The sequence below is a fragment of the Oryctolagus cuniculus genome, chromosome 1, assembly GCF_964237555.1.
Source record: "Oryctolagus cuniculus chromosome 1, mOryCun1.1, whole genome shotgun sequence".
Lineage (NCBI taxonomy): Eukaryota > Metazoa > Chordata > Mammalia > Lagomorpha > Leporidae > Oryctolagus > Oryctolagus cuniculus.
The window spans coordinates 148,225,036-148,242,446 of record NC_091432.1 but is presented as its reverse complement, the minus strand read 5'-3'; positions in this window follow the sequence as shown (position 1 = coordinate 148,242,446).

Below are 17,411 nucleotides of genomic sequence, written 5' to 3'. Positions count from 1 at the left end.
AATGCATTTCTTTTCAATGGATGTATTTGAGGATGGTGTTTGTGTGTGTGTGTGTGAGTGTGTGTGTGTGTGTGTGTGTGAGAGAGAGAGAGAGAAAACACATTGGTGTGTCTTTGTGTGTAGGTGTAATATAGTTGCAATCATGCCCAGCATATAGTTTTAGATTCTTATTTTTTCCTTTATATTTTTGTCTTGACTCTTCAAAAACCTTATTTTTAATAGCCATAAGTAGTAATACTTATTTATGTTAATTTTTAATGTAACGAGTTGTTTTGTCTGTAACTGTCTGTCAACTTGCTATTTCATTAAGATTCATTCTAAGAAATAAAATGAATAGTTTAAAATATAGAACATGCTAGAATTTCTTTTAAATAGGTATCAAATTTTTTTCTCCAGGAGTGAGTTATATAAGGTTACTATGAAAGCAAAGTTAGAAATGTTTATCTCAGTTCACCTTTGCCATCACCAAATATTGATCCATATTTTGTGCCAGTATTGTTCTATATTTGTTTAGAGGATACTTTCTGTAATATTCCCTCTAATTGGTTATTTCAGGCATATAGGAAATCAATTGATACTTTCTGTGCAGTGCTCATTTTCTAGTATTGTTCTTAGGTTTGAAGCAACAATGAAACTCAGACACAATAGGTTTCATTCAACTGTGAGTTAATATAGCATTAAGAAAGGTTACAGATGGAGAAGAAACAAACACGAACAACATAAAGGTTATGGAATTTTCAGGTACAGATTTGAATTTCCCAGTTGCTTTGCACTTGATATGTGCATGTGTTGAGAGATGAAGCTTGTTGAATAGAGCACCTCAATTTAGGGGAGCCATTAGCCCCTGGGTTCTTTCAACTTTTATATAGTTTATCAAATAGCCTCTTCAGGATTATAGAGAAGCTCCTATTCTGTGGTGTGGCTGCATCTTGTTGGTATAAATTCCTCATTTCTTGATAAATAATTTCAGTAATGATATACCGATTTTTGGCTGGAGATCCTTATTTATCTTGGAATCATAGTGGATACACTAGTTTTTTCTTATGGGCTTCTAATTTTACTCATTTAAAAATAAAAATTAATACAAAGAGAACAGATTTCATGTGTTTGAAAGATAGAATTCTAAGAACATAAGACTTCCTTCTCTGCCTCCCTCCCTCCCTCCCTGCCTTCTTCTTCCTTCTTTTTCTTTCAATTTTTGTGATAACATATCTTTCAACTTACTTTAAAATCACAGGCTTAATACTCTACTAAACATAATGTTCAACAAATGTAGAAAGACCAAGGTTCTACAGGAATATAGCAAGGGCAATGAATGATACTCAAATCATAATATGTCAATTTCAGTCTTATTCATTCAGTTTTTTTGTACTCTGTATATTAGTATCACAAATCAGAGAAAACATATATTTTATTTCACTAAGTACAGTGGTATGCAGTTGCATCCATTTTATTGCAAAATATAGGACTTTGTTCTTTCTTATAGCTGAGTAATATTTTGTCATGTGTATATACCACATACTATTAACAGTACCTCAAGTTAGTTGTGGGTATGTGGGGAGCTAGAGGAAAGAAACCGGTTGTATGGGGCCGGCACGGTGGCGTAGCGGGTTAACACCCTAGCCTGAAGTGCCGGCATCCCATATGGGTGCTGGTTCGAGACCCAGCTGCTCCACTTCCAATCCAGCTCTCTGCCATGGCCTGGTAAAGCAGTAGAAGATGGCCCAAGTCCTTAGATTCCTGCACCTGCGTGGGAGACCAGGAAGAAGCACCTGGCTCCTGGCTTTGGATCGGCGCAGCTCTGGTCGTTGCTGTCAACTGGAGAGTGAACCAGCAGATGGAAGACCTCTCTCTCTGTCTCTCTGCCTCTCTTCTCTCTGTGTAACTCTGACTTTCAAATAAATAAATAAAAATTAAAATTAAAAAAAAAAAACAAAAGAAACCAGTTGTTTACCCTTTCCTATAATCCTGTACCTAGATTTTTTAAATTAAGCATTCATTGTAATTCTAATTATGTTTCTGTGGTGTAGTTAGTTATTTCATGTTCTAATTATGAAATTGTATATGTTAAAGTACTGGTCTCTGGAAATATTTTGTTTGTTTTTTGCTTGAATGCATTTCCAGACTCTTGCATTTTAAAAAATTACTTCATTTTTTGGTCTTACCCGTAAAATGAAGATAATAATAGCCTCTTCATCATAGAGTTGTTTTATGGAATAAATGGGTTAATGTGTGGAAGGCAGCTAATTCCTGGCATCTAATAACTGTATTAGACAATATTTTAGGTTTTTGTTAATCAGATAATGTTACGAATTTTGTTTCAACAGTCAAACAGTTTAGAAGACACAAAAGAAGAGGGAAAGTCAATTTTTGCTTACTATTTCTTTTCTTCCTTCCAATATTATATTTCCTATATTTAACATTTGATTTCTGTTTACAGAGTTTTCTTTAGCTTTTTCCTTTTTTAAAGGATAGATCTGCTGGCAACAGATTCTTCCAATTTTCATTCTTGTGAAATGTATTGATTTTTGCTTCATTCCTGAGTGATATTTTCACTAAATATAGGTGTCTGGTTTCAGAACTATTTTATTTCAACACTTCAAATATATTGTCACTTTTTTTCTGTTCTTTTTTTTTAAAGATTTATTTATTTACTTTAAAGTCAGAGTTACACAGAGAGAAAAAGCGAGGCAGAGAGAGAGAGAGAGAGAGAGAGAGAGAGAGAGAGATCTCCCATTTGCTGGTTCACTCCCCAATTGACCGCAACTTCATTCTCACAACTGGAGGTCTATAGACTCTATTTTGATCATTTTTTATGCGTTCTTTGAAGATAATAACTTTTCTTGACCTGGTATTTACCAGATGATATATGGCAAACTAAGTTATTTTAAAATCTATATTAGAGCAGATTTAACTTCTTTTTGGCTGAAAGGTATACTTAGTTCTCAGCATAAATTCTAGTATCTGATATCTACATCCTGTAGTTCCATCAGTATTAAGTATTTGCCAGTTTTTTTCTTTTATCTGTATCACAGTAGTATCACCTTGATTCCCAAATTTATGTCTTTTGCAGTCTGAATGAGTGGAGAATGCTTTCTCCATAATAAGGTTTTAATAGGCTGTGGTGGTCACTTCTGCTGATCATGTAAAACTATAGGATAATACCACTCAGGATGTAATATGGAACTTCTGATCTTTATATTCTCTGCCTTCCCTGTCTTATTAATTTTTGAGAATTGCAGCATGTTTAAAAATATTCGGGAGGGGCAGATGTTGTGGCACAGTGGGTTGAGCCACTGCTTGGGATTCCTGCATGCCATTTCACAGTGATTGGGATTAAGTCCTGCCTTTTTCAGATCTAGCTTCTTGCTAATGCACCTGGGAAGCGACAGGTACTGACTCAAGTACTTGAGTCTCTGTCAACCATGTGGGAGACCCAGGTGAAGTTTTTGGTTTCTGGCATTGGCCTTATCCAGCCTCAGCTTTTTCAGGCATTTGGGAAGTGAATCAGCAGATGGAAGAGCTCTTTTTGTCTTTGCTTTTCCAATAAATAAAAATAAGTAAATAAACATTAGAAACTAAAAGATGATGAGGGAGAAGTAGTGTATCACATTATACTCAGTTGAGGAAAAATTAATATTTTTTGTGCTTGGGTGTATGCATGTTTCTCCAATCCAAATGAGTAGAGTGGATGAAGAAGATTCTTTAGTTTTCAGGCAGGCCCTTCTCATTTTCAGAATGAAGCAGGGGTCAGCCATTCTGTTTCAGCTCCATTGATTGAATAGTTAAAGGAAATTTCCTCCAGATTTAGTCAATAGTTACTCAGTTTTTCACTGCTGCTTCTAATCTCTTTTTCTGAATCCTTATAGGTATTTTAGGAGAAGGGAGCAGCAGTCAGGCAGATGCCACTTAAAACTAGATTCTCCCAGACTGAGCTAGTTTTTAGGGAAATTTAAAAGTAAATCCAAGTGAAAGAAAATATTTTTTTATTTTTATTTTTTTTAATTTTTTGACAGGCAGAGTGGACAGTGAGAAACAGAGAGAAAGCTCTTCCTTTTGCCATTGGTTCACCCTCCAATGGCTGCCGTGGCCGGCACGCTGCAGCCAGCGCACCGCACTGATCCGATGGCAGGAGCCAGGTACTTATCCTGGTCTCCCATGGGGTGCAGGGCCCAAGTTGCTAAAATAATCTATTCATTTTAAAACCTATGGCATACAAGCATAATGTTATTGTTTGAAATTTTAAACCTTTTCAAATCTGTGAATCAAGCTCCTCTTGGTGCTTGAATATCTGCCATCTGCTGATCTGTAACTGAGCCAGATTTTCCATTTGTGCCTAAATTCAATATGTAATTCTGATAGATGAAAGATATGTATTTTTATAAGCAATGAAGCATTTGTAGATGTTTATTTTAATATATTCCTAAAACTTAGATTTACTTAGTAGTAACCTACATGGCTAGAATTCTTAAAAATACTTATTTACACACAATCTATCCTAGCAGTATCAGTTAACTACTGTTGTATTAAAACAAGTCAATTTATAACCTAGAACAGAAACTGGAGACTTAGAGCAGTTGATTTTATGGCTTAGTCGGGTGGTTCCGGCTGACTTTGATTGGGCTTGGCAAGGTTAAATCGTGTGTCTGTGGTCAGCTGTGAATTGACTAGGTGACTTTGCTGATCTTGGCTATGATTCTCAGGTCTGGAGCTTTGCCTGTGACACTGAATTGACTTGCTTCAGCAAGACAGCCCAGGCATGTTTTTGTGGTGAAGGTAAGAAGTTGGAGTGGAGGGGTCGGGGGAGAAAAAAGCAAGTTAGCAAGTGAGTACAGAAAATGCACCCACTCTTGTGAGGCCTAGGCTTGGAATTGTCAAAATGTCATATCCTTTAAATTTTATTGGCTAAGGGGGTCACCAGAGTTGATGATGTAGATTTAACTCTTAATGAGATGAAATGAAAAGTAATATTAGAAAGGTTGTATATGTAGGGAGAGGTGAATAGTTATGGCCTCTTTTGCAATTAATCTACTATTTTAGGAAGAATTGGAACTGGAACTAGGACCCTGTCTTCTGCTTCTAGACCAGGCTTCTTTTTATGACACTAGCTATTCTTCCTACTTACCCATACCATGAATCTAGTGTTTATAAAGGAAAGAAATAAAAATAAAAATGTGCCTTAGGTTATGTCCTGGTGTCCTCAAGTATTAATCTAGGGGCCAGTGTTGTTGTGTAGTGAGTTAATCCTCAGCTTGGGACATAAGCATCCCATATTGGACTATGAGTTTGAGTTCCTGCTGATGCACCTGGGAGGACAGTGGAAGATGGTCCAGGTGCTTGGGCCCCTGCCACCCATGTGGGAGACCAGGATGGCATTTTGGGCACCTGACTTGGCCCTGGACCAGTCCCAGCTGTTATGGCTCTTTGAGAAGTGAACCAATGAGTGAGAACTCTTTTTTTCTCTCTGTCATGTGCCTTTCAAATAAATAAGTGAAGCTTAAAAAAAAGTAGTAATTCAGATAGTGGCCATAAACTCACATCCTTTTTAGTTATTGAATGCTTAGTGGTTCTTCATGTAATAAGTTTTAGAGTATCTGAAGAAAATAGATTCTATTCAGTTTGGAAATTCAAAATTCTATCAGAATAGAGAATCTTTTGAAGGTTAAGAAGGGCATTTTACATTTCTTTACTGCCTTATTTACTTTGACTCTTAAGTCCCAGAGAGTTAGAATGACATTTTATCAGGGTTATATTACTCTAGTTATCAGGGTCATAAGTTCACTTCACACTCTGTATCCTAAAAAAATTATTAGTATTTATGAGAGATTCTTTTTTGTAAAGTAAATTACATGATAAATTCTAAAACTTCAGGTGTGTTTTCCTCACAATGAAATTTTTATCAGTGCCTACTCACCTCTTGTTATTGCCCTGCTTTTATGGACCTTGAGGCAGATGAAAAAGATAACATAATTATGGAGTTGTGGCAGTTTCAAGCTGTCCTGTTTGTTTGTCCCCAAATCCCTCTATGTATTCCAAAATCCCCTCTTGCCAAAATTAGGCATGGAAAAATAACATATTTCGTATGTGACATATGTTTGAAATTATCAGGAAATGCTGCCAAGATTTGGAAATTAACAAGGAAGAAATTATTTCTGAAACATTTGGGAGTCAAAGAAGAGTGTTTGACTAAAAATATTAGGGTATTTCATTGTTTAGTAAATTAAATAATTAAAAACATTCCCAGAAGGAAAAATATTTCTTTCTTTCAATATGTGCAAGTAATTCCTACTTAAAAACATTTTGTCACAAGTTAAATGGGTAGTCTAAATGCACTGTGTATAAGATCACTAATCTTATCTTTTATTCTGTATTGTGTTTTTTTTGGGGGGGGAATTAAATCATGTACTTCTATTTTCTCGTATGTACAAATGGATGCACTATTGATCTGTTCCCTCCCATTTAAGATAGGAATAGTTGAAGGAACCCAAACTAAGAAACCAAGTCTTCCTTGTCTAACACTGAGTGATTGAATGTTATTTGGACCAGACTTTTTGATAAATACCTTATCATTTCTATACTGAATGTGGAATTAATTGTCTTCTCTAGCAGCTTACCTCTTTGGAACAATTTAATCTAAGGCAAGGAATATTCACTAGGTAGTTTCTATACAAGGTTGTGAAATGCTAATGGAAGATACAGAAAATTTGTATACTGTGTTTCCTGACCATAGGAGACTTAAACTGTAATTGAAGAGAAGAGCATTTCTTAAATGGGAGGCATTATTCTTTGTAGGGTCCCATCTATAGGAATTCCTTTTGCATCCTAGACCAATTTATAAAAGATAAAGACCTGTCTAGGTTAAGAATCTTGGAGTTTGTTGATTTCATTATTCTTGGTGAGACTAATGGAAATGAGGCCTTATGTGATCTCAACTCAACTCAGTATTACACATTTTAAATTTGAAAGTGGGGGGGAAGAGAGAGAGAGAGACAGACAGACAGAGAGACAGAGAGAAAGTGAGAAAGCTCCAGCAAAAATGTTGGACCAGGACTGAAGCTGGAAGCCAAGAATATAACCCAATCTACTACATGGGAGGGAAGAACCCAGTTATTTACTTGAGATATCCCAATTGTCTCTCAGAGTCCACATTTGCAGGAAACTGGGGTCAGGAGCTAGAGCTAGAACTTGAACCCAGGCTGTCTGATCTGGGACATGGACATCTTAACTGCTAGACCGAACAACACTCCTATATATCTTGAATAGGTAGAGGAAAAATCTGTTCTGTCCTTATAGTGTTTTTTTTTTTTTCCCCCAAGATTTTTATTTATTTATTTATTTGACAGGTAGAGTTACAGACAGTGAGAGGGAGAGACAGAGAGAAAGGTCTTCCTTCTGTTGGTTCACCCCCAAAATGGCTGCGGTGGCCGGCGCACTGCACCGATCCGAAGCCAGGAGCCAGGCGCCTCCTCCTAGTCTCCCATGCGGGTGCAGGGCCCAAGCACTTGGGCCATCCTCCACTGCCTTCCCAGGCCACATCAAAGAGCTGTACTGGAAGAGGAGCAACCGGGACTAGAACCCGTGCCCATATGGGATTCCAGCGCTGCAGGCTGAGGATTAGCCAGTGAGCCATGGCGCCGGCCCCTGTCCTTATAGTGTTTTGTAATGTCTTCCTACTTTGTCTCTGCCAATCATTGTAAGATTGAATATTATCAAGGAAGTGTCAGCCTGGCACTATAATCTTTGCCCCTGAAGTAGAGATGTTATTTCTGGAAGTTTTCCTCCTACCTCTTCCTTGTGAATTCTCAACATCCTGCATCACTGAGATGGAATCCAGCGTCAACAGATCAGGTAAGCCTCTAGAATTATGTAGATCTTAAATGTCCAGTAGAGGAAAGATGAGCTGGTGTAAATTAACAAGAGTGCAGGGTATCACTTGGTGGGCTGTTTGGAGATAAGGAAATTCAAGATGTTAACTATTAGATTATTGTCTGATTCCAGAGTACAGTGAAGAGGAAATAGTGAACACATGGATTTGCTTATTATTTTTAGTAAGGAATCCAATAGAGCATTCTCTGTTTTTATTGATGATACCATCTGCAAGAGACAGTGAGTGGGATTTGCAAACTGGATCAACTGGTTACTGTTGGTTGACATTCATCAGGCTCCTTAGCTCTCTTAATTTGTTTTGTTTATAAAACAGAGTTAATAAAAATACTTTCGAATTCCTCTGAGGATTAAATGAGAAAATACACTGAAAGGTGTCTTTAACTATAAAACACTATAAATATAGTGGGCATCTTAACTGCCAGGCCAAATACATATATGTATTATATTATATTATATTATATATAAATTATATATATAATAATGTTATTTTGCATAAAGAGAATGCCTAGATAAACTTGCAAAAATTAGAAGTGTCCAAAGGGTAAAGGCCAAAAACTTAGCCTTTGTTTTCTCTGGCATGACTGTGTACATGTATCTTCTGCTCATAAACATCCTACCAAAGCCAGGAGCCTGGAACTCATTCTGAGTTTCCCATGTGGGTGGCAGGACTCAGATACTTGCACCATCATCTCTGTCTCCCAGGGTGTTAATTAGCAGGAAACTAGATCAGAAGCAGAGCCATAACAGGAACCAAAGGTGACTCTGATATGAAATGCACATGTACCGAGCAGTATTTTGATTGCTGTGCCAAATGTCTACACTGCCTTTTCTTTTTAAAACAGTTGTATTAAGATATAATTCATAGAATTTACTCATTTAAAGTATGAGGATATTTAAACAAATTAATGGAAAATAAATTAAAAGTGTTTATTTTGGTGCAAAATAATTTAAAAAAATTATTTGAAAGGTAAAGTGACAGAGAGAGAAAGAGAGAGAGAGAGAGATTTCATCTGCTGGTTTACTTCCCAAATTCCCACAGCAACTGGAGCTGATTCAGGCCAAAGCCAAGAGCCTGGAACGCCATCTGGTTCTTTGACGTGCATGGCAGGACCCAAGCACTTTGCCATCTTTTCTTACCTTCCCAAGAATGTTAATAGGAAACTGGATGGGAAGCAGAGTAGCTGGGATTTAAACCATCACTCAAATTACAAGAATTTCTTAAGTCATGTATATAAGTGGTCTTCAAAAAGTTTATAAAAATGCATGTTATAAAAAAACTGCCCAGATTTCAAGAATTTTATGTTTTTAATATATATTTTGAATTAATTTTTGTATGGTATGAAGTAAGGGCTCAACAATTCTTTTTCATGTTACTATCTGGTTGTCCTAGCACCATTTTTTAAAATGATTTTTAAAAAATTTATTTATTTGACAGAATTACAGACAGTGTGAGAGAGAGACAGAGAGAAAGGTCTTCCTTCCTTTGGTTCACTTCCCAAATGGCCTCAATGGCCAGAGCTGCACCGAACTGAAGCCAGGAGCCCAGTGCTTCTTCTTGGTCTCCCACGTGGGTGCAGGGGCCCAAGCACTTGGGCCATCTTCTGCTGCTTTCCCAGGCCATAGCAGAGAGCTGGATTGGAAGAGGAACAACTGGGACTAGAACCAGCACCCATATGGGATGCCAGCAGAGGATTAACCTAGTGTGCCATGGCGCCGACCCCAGCACCATTTGTTGAAAAGACAAACCTTTAAGATTTTCCTCATTGAATGGTCTTGAGACTGTTGTTGAAAATCAGTTGACTGTAAATGTTCGGGTTTATTTATGGACTGTCAATACTATCTCATTGATCTATTTGTCTATTCTTATACCTGTGTCAGACTGTCTTGATTGCTATTGCATTGTATTACATTAAACCAGGAGGGGAGTATTCTCCTAACTTTGTTCTTTTTAAAGGTTGTTTTAGAGCAATTCTGTACCCTTGCAATTTCATACGAATTTTAAAGTCAACTTGGCAATTTCTATAAAGGAATTGACTGAGATTCAGAAAGGGTTGCATTAAATCTGTAGGTTATTTTTGGTGGGTCTTACAATTCTAACAGTGGGTAGTTTTTCCATTCTTGAATATAAATGATTTTCCATTTATTTAGATTTTAATTTCTTTCATGAATATACTTTACAGGGTAAATGTTTTATATATAAATATAAAACATATACTTAAGTATATTTATAAGTACTCTTTTGATGCTATTGTAAATCAAACTTAAATTATTTTCTGATTATTTATTGCAGCCTACCCCTTCTTAATTATTCATTGTCTCTTAAAAATATTTTGTTGTTTCATTACCCTGAATCCTCATAAGTACTGTATCCTATGCCCAGATACTCTCCCTAATCTAACTCTCAGTGTTGAATTTTTTTTTAAAAAGATTTATTATTTATGTATTTGAAAATGAGAGTCTCAGAAAGAGGGAGACACACATACACACACACACACACACACACACAGAGAGAGAGAAAGAGAGAGAGAGAGAGAGAGATCTTCCATCTGTTGGTTCACTCCCCAAATGACCACAATGGTCATGCTGAGCCATGCTGAAGCCAGGAGCCATGAGCTTCTTCCAGGTCTCCCATGTGAGTAGCAGAGTCCATATCCCACTGCTTTTCCCAGGTCATTAGGAAGAAGCTGGATCAGAAGTGGAGCAGCTAGGACATGAACTGGTACTCATATGGGATTCTGGCATCACAAGCGACATTTTTACCCAGTATGCCACAATGTTGGACCCCTGTGTTGAATTCTTACACACTATTGATGGTTATATAAATTGGTGCAACCACTGTGGAAAACTGTGAAGGTTCTTCAAAAAATTAAAAAATAAATACCATGTAATCCAACAGTCTTATTTCTAGGTATATATCCTAAGGGAATGAAATCAGCATTTCCAAGAGATATCTACACTTTCATCTTTATTACAATATTATTTGCAATGCCAAGCAGTTGAAGCAACCTAAGTGTTCAATGATGGATGAGTAGTATACTGGTCAGCTTTTGTATTACTATAGCTGACAAAGGCTACTTAAGAAAAAAGTAAATTTCTTTAGCTTATAGTTTGTAGGCTGAAAGTCCAAATGGCGTAGTGCAGACTTGGTGAGGGTTACCTCTTGGCTGCATCACCTCATGGCTCAGATAACAATATGAGGAACATGTGCAAGAGCAAGGAAGGGATTGTATCTAGAACAGGAGGCAGAGAAGGCTCGGTGGGCTAGGCTTTTTCCTTTTTCAAGGGCCAGCGAGAGCTCACCGGACACCGCCGGAAGTGCGACGCTTTCCAAGGCACGGGCCCCTCTCTTGGGGCGAACCCCCCTGGATTTTCAATAGACTTGTTCCTTTTTATAACTATCCTCTGACAAGAATTCAGGGGGTTGCTTGAAAATCACCTTCCAAAGGCATGCACCCATTACCTGAGAACCTCCTACTAGGCCCCATCTCTACCACCTCCCAATAGCCCCACCCTGGAGACCAAGCCTCTAATGACCTTGGGGGAGGGGAGGGAAAATAAACCCTATCTAAACCATAGCAAGTGGATAAAGAAAATATAATACACACTCACACATATACACACAATGGAATATCATCAAACCTTAAATAAAAGTGAAATACTTTCACTTATAATAACATGAATTAAGTGATAAAAGCCAGGTATTTAAAGACAAATACTGCATAATTTCACTTATATCTAGAATCTAAAGATGTTGAACTCCAGGAAACAGTGAGTAAAATAATGGTAACAGGAGCTAGAAGATAAGAGAAATGGGGGAAAAGTTTTAGTTATATAGGATGAATAAATCCTGGGAATCAAATATACAACACGGTGACTATATTTATAGATACATTAATTAGCTCAATTGTGGTAATCATTGCATGTAAACATACATTCAAATATTATATTGTATACATTAAGTATATGCAGTTTTTAAATTTGTCAATTATACCCAAGAAAGTAGTGAAAAAAGTTCAAATATCACTCTATAAAGCATTCTATAGTCCTTTCATGAAACATTCCTAAATATAAGTAAATATATTAACAAGCAAACAATGGCAAAGGAATTAGGAGATGATCATAGCTTCCTTTATCCAATTTGGGTATGTAATTCCTTACAGTGGCCAGGATCTGTGGTTAAGAGCGTGGATTTTTAAATTGGTATGAGTTCAAATCCTAGTTCTTTTTTTTTTTTTTTTTTTGACAGGCAGAGTTAGAGAGAGAAAGAGATAGAGAGAAAGGTCTTCCTTTTTCCGTTGGTTCACCCCCCAAGTGGCCGCTACGGCTGGCACGTTGCGCTGATCTGAAGCCAGGAGCCAGGTGCTTCCTCCTGGTCTCCCATGCGGGTGCAGGGCCCAAGGACTTGGGCCATCCTCCACTGTACTCCTGGGCCACAGCAGAGAGCTGGAATGGAAGAGGAACAACCGGGACAGAATCTGGCGCCCCAACCAGGACTAGAACCCGGGGTGCCAGCGCCACAGGCGGAGGATTAGCCTAGTGAGCCGTGGCGCCAGCCCAAATCCTAGTTCTAACATTACCTTTGAATCACTCTAGATTTTGGGCAAGTTCTTTTGACTTCTCTGAATCTCAGTTTTCTTATTGTATTGTAGAGCAAGGTGTATAACTTTTTTGTATCAATATCCTAATTTCACAGACTTATTGAGAGGATTATGTGTGTTAATGTGCATAAAGCACATAGAAGAGTTTCTGGCCTCTATCTCCATCTATCTTTCTGTTTATCTATCTGTGTGTCTATTTATGTATCTATCTGTCTTAATTTACCCAGTTTTAAAACCCATGCTATTTTCATCAATCCATACTACTTACATAAACTATGCTAGATAAATGTTTGTTACTGGAAAAACTATGCTTTTAGTGGCAGGTATGGTGTCAGCTGGTTTAGCTGGATCTCATTCCTGAAGGAAAATTTTGCCCTAAAATGAAATTAGTTTTATCCCTGCTCATATTTCATTTTATTTCATGTAAATAAAGTTATATGCATGTATTATATTAGGTATTAACAGATAATCTATAGATGATTTTAAATATACAGGAGGACATGCTTAGATTATATGCAACTACTACTACATTTTTTGTAAGGGACATCAGCAAATGTGGATTTGGGTGTCCACTGGGGCCTCCTGGAACAATCCCTCATGGATACTATACCTTTTTATGGTCTAGTAATATTCTCTTGTATGGATATATACCACATTTGGTTTATCGATTCATCAGGTGGTCGACATTTTAGGCGTTGCCATGTTTTGACTGTTAATAATGCTGCTATACACATCCATGTATAAATTTTTGCGTTTATAGACATCTCTTGCTTAAATACAAAGGAGTGAAATTGATTGGTCATAAGTAACTTTTTATTTTTTATTTTTTTTTACTGTTTGAATACTAGTTTTACCATTAATTCACATAGTACAACACATTAAGGACAGAGATCCTACATGGGGAATAAGTGCACAGTGACTCCTGTTGTTGATTTAACAGTTGACACTCTTATTTATGATGTCAGTAATCACCCGAGGCTCTTGTCATGAGCTGCCAAGGCTATGGAAGCCTCTTGCCCTACTCATATTTTAAACCCCATAGCTATCTTCAATGAAAATGTAAGAAAAGAATAGTAGAGTTGGGAAGGTCTTAGTATTTTACTGATAAAATTCCTCCTTTCTTTCCTGATGAGACAAGACAAATTAAGGGGAGAAGTACCCAAAGTCCCATAGAAGTCATAGAACTGATCTGGAAGTTTAATTTGTGTTCTAAGAGTGCCTGAGTTTCAATCACTTCACTATGCTATGACACTGTGTGAGGATCACTTGAGACTGTGATTCTGTATTTTATATATAAGGTTTCAGATACCAACTTGAAATTATGTCACTTTATAGAAAGATCTTAACCTTAGAGAATTCCTTAAGCAAATCAGTGTAATCAAATGAGACAGATGTTAGTTGGCATCATTTTTCAGGAAAAAATAATTTGAGTTGGCTAAGGCCTAGATCTCATTCTTATCTTTTGCATGAAAATGTTGCATACAAATGTGTTAGGATTTTGACATTTGTGGCAACAATCTTCAAGAGTGAGTCACACCCCTTGCTTTGCATTGTCATTGTGTGCGTCGGGCAAAATGATGGAAATATTGCAGTTGTGTGACTTAACTTGCTGGGAGAGAAGAGGCCATGAGCCAAGAGAAAGCAGTACTATAGGAAAGTTAGGAAGAATATGGGAAAAAAATGAGAGTAAAAGGGGAGCCTCTGGAGAAGGGGTATGAAAATAAGACATAGAATGTAAGGAAAAATGAGGCTAATTCATAGTGTTTTGTAAGATTCAATAGTTTTAATTCCTACAAAGTGGAAATAAAGGTACAGTTTTTTTTAAAGATTTATTTATTTGTTTGCAAGTCGGAGTTACACAGAGAGAGAAGGAAAGAAAGAGAGAGAGAGGTCTTCAATCTGCTGGTTCACTCCCCAACTGGCCAGAACAGCCAGAGCCTTGCTGATCCAGAGCCAGGAGCTTCTTCTGGGCCTCCCACATGGGTGCAGGGTCCCAAGGACTTGGGCCATCGTCTGTTGCTTTCCCAGGCCATAGCAGAGAGCTGGATTGGAAGTGGAGCAGCCGGGACTCAAACCAGTACCCACATGGGATGCTGGCACTGCAGGCGGCGGCTTTTCCTGCTAGGCCACTGTGCCTGCCCCAAAGGTACAGTTTTTTAAAGAAAGATTTATTCATTAATTATTTGAAAGGCAGAATGACAGAGATGGGAGAGATCTCTGCTCATTTACTCCAGTGCTTGAGCCATCATCTACTGCTTTCCCAAGAGTATTAGAAGGGAGCTGAAGCAGAAGCAGAACAGTCAGAACTTGAACTGGCACTCTGAGATGGGATGAGAGTGTCCCAAGTGGCAGCTTAACCTGCTATGCCACAAAGCTGGCCCCATAAAGGTATGATTTTTGAGAATGCTAAGATATGGAATTATCTTTTAACTGCTGATAAAGTCAGCCAATAGCAATAGCAGGAGTAGCAAATTGGCTCCAGACAGAAAACTGGGAAACAAGATAGAGCCCCTCTTAGAGAATAATGCTTAGGGTTAGCTTCCACTGGGTGGTATATTGGGAGTGACTGGTGATTCCTCTGCCAGCTGGAGATAGGGAACTGATTCTGTTCCTGGTGCTTGTGGGCCATCCTGCTGGTTTACTTGTCACCAGGTTTATTATTGGTTCTAGAATAGGGTTGTGGTGGGGAATATTCATACAAAGAGCTAAAATAGGACTAGGGTATTGTGAGAACTGAGCACAGCTCAAATAAGAATCCTGGAATATTTTGTAGTGAGATTTCCATGACTACTGATATATGAAGTCACCTGAGTTGGGATACTGGGATAACATAGGAATTTTTGGAAATATAAAAGAAAATTGAAGAAATAAATAAGTTTGTATATATAGAGAAGTAAGGAATAATGGCTGCTCGACTGTCATGACATAGAGATAGAGTAGATAGGGGTTATGCAAGAGCACTGAGCAACCAAAAAGCAGCTCCTATTCACACTCAAAATAAATTGAATTGTCACTTAGGCAGGGACATGGATTTCTGAGTAGAAGTGGTTCATGCATAGGATTTCCCATGTGAGGAATGAGCTAGAATTATGCGACTGCACATATAATATCAAAACAGTAGCTTATCACACTGTTGTAAACTTTTAGTTTTATAACTGCATTCATATGCTTTCTCTTATTTTTATTCATGTAAAACATGTGAATTAGTATTATTTTATTCATAGTTCACAGATGAAGACATTGAACCTCAGTAACATATGATTGCCCCAAATCATCAGGTACAAACCTCAGACCTTCTGGACCTAAACTCAAGGTTTTTTCTTCTGGAGTAGACAGCTTTGTCCCAGTAAAGTCCATGCACTGCCCTGGAGATCTTGACTAGGACCATGATTCTCTTGGTCCCTATTGTGTCTATAGTGCCTAGTCAGATGCCTGGCACATAGTGGACTCTGCATACATGTGTTTAAGGGAAGCATAAACAAATAAGAAATATAGCAGATGTTTTAGTAATGATGTGAGTTAGACACTTGATCCAGTAAACTTCAGTCCTAAAGATAATGCCTTTTTTAATCCACTACCAGTTTTGACTGCCTGACCCTCTCCTGTTCAGTTCTAATGAAAAGGAAAAGACAAAGAAGAGTGTGAGAAATCGAGAGTTCAATTAGGACCTGTCTCAAATTTTGGATTAAGAATTAGTTCAGGCCGGCGCCGCGGCTCACTAGGCTAATCCTCTGCCTTGTGGTGCCGGCACACTGGGTTCTAGTCCCTGTCAGGGCACCGGATTCTGTCCCAGTTGCCCCTCTTCCAGGCCAGCTCTCTGCTGTGGCCAGGGAGTGCAGTGGAGGATGGCCCAAGTGCTTGGGCCCTGCACCCCATGGGAGACCAGGATAAGTACCTGGCTCCTGCCATCGGATCAGCGTGGTGAGCTGGCCGCAGCGTGCTGGCCGCGGCGGCCATTGGAGGGTGAACCAATGGCAAAGGAAGACCTTTCTCTCTGTCTCTCTCTCTCTCACTGTCCACTCTGCCTGTCAAAAAAAAAAAAAAAAGAATTAGTTCATATGAAACCATGCCATGAGTCAATATCATCCATCCTACATTAAATATCACTGGGTTAGAATATCTACCAACCTATATTATTTTGGTCTTTTTTTGTAGTACCTTTTAGATTCGTTTTTTAAAGATTTATTTTTATTTGAAAGGCACAGTTAATAACAGGCACCGGGAGGAGGATTTTTCCATCTGCTGGTTCACTCCCCAAATGGCCATAATCTCTGGAGCTAGACCAGGCCAAAGCCAGGAGCCACGAGGTTCTTCTGGGTCTCCCACTTGAGTGTAGGAGCCCAAGTACTTGAGCCATTCTCTGCTGCTTTCCCAGGCACATTATCAGGGAGCTGGATTAGAAGTGGGCAGCTGGGACTTGAACCAGTGTCCCATGGGATGCTAGCATTACAGGTGGTAACTTCATCTGCTGTACCACAATGCCAACCCCACATAGTTTCTTTGCATTAAATATTCCTTAATATTATTGTACAATAATATTTTTGGCATTTTAATGTTGGTCTGATTGTATGGAAATCTTGTTGATGAGGAGCCCTTCTTCCATTTCTCATGTAATTCTTTTTTTTTTTTTTTTTTTTTTTGACAGGCAGAGTGGACAGTGAAAGAGAGACAGAGAGAAAGGTCTTCCTTTTGCTGTTGGTTCACCCTCCAATGGCCACTGTGTCCGGTGCGCTGTGGCCGGTGCACCGCGCTGATCCGATGGCAGGAACCAGGTGCTTATCCTGGTCTCCCATGGGGTGCAGGGCCCAAGCACTTGGGCCATCCTCCACTGCACTCCCTGGCCACAGCAGAGAGGTGGCCTCGAAGAAGGGCAACCGGGACAGAATCCGGTGCCCCGACCGGGACTAGAACCGAGTGTACCGGCGC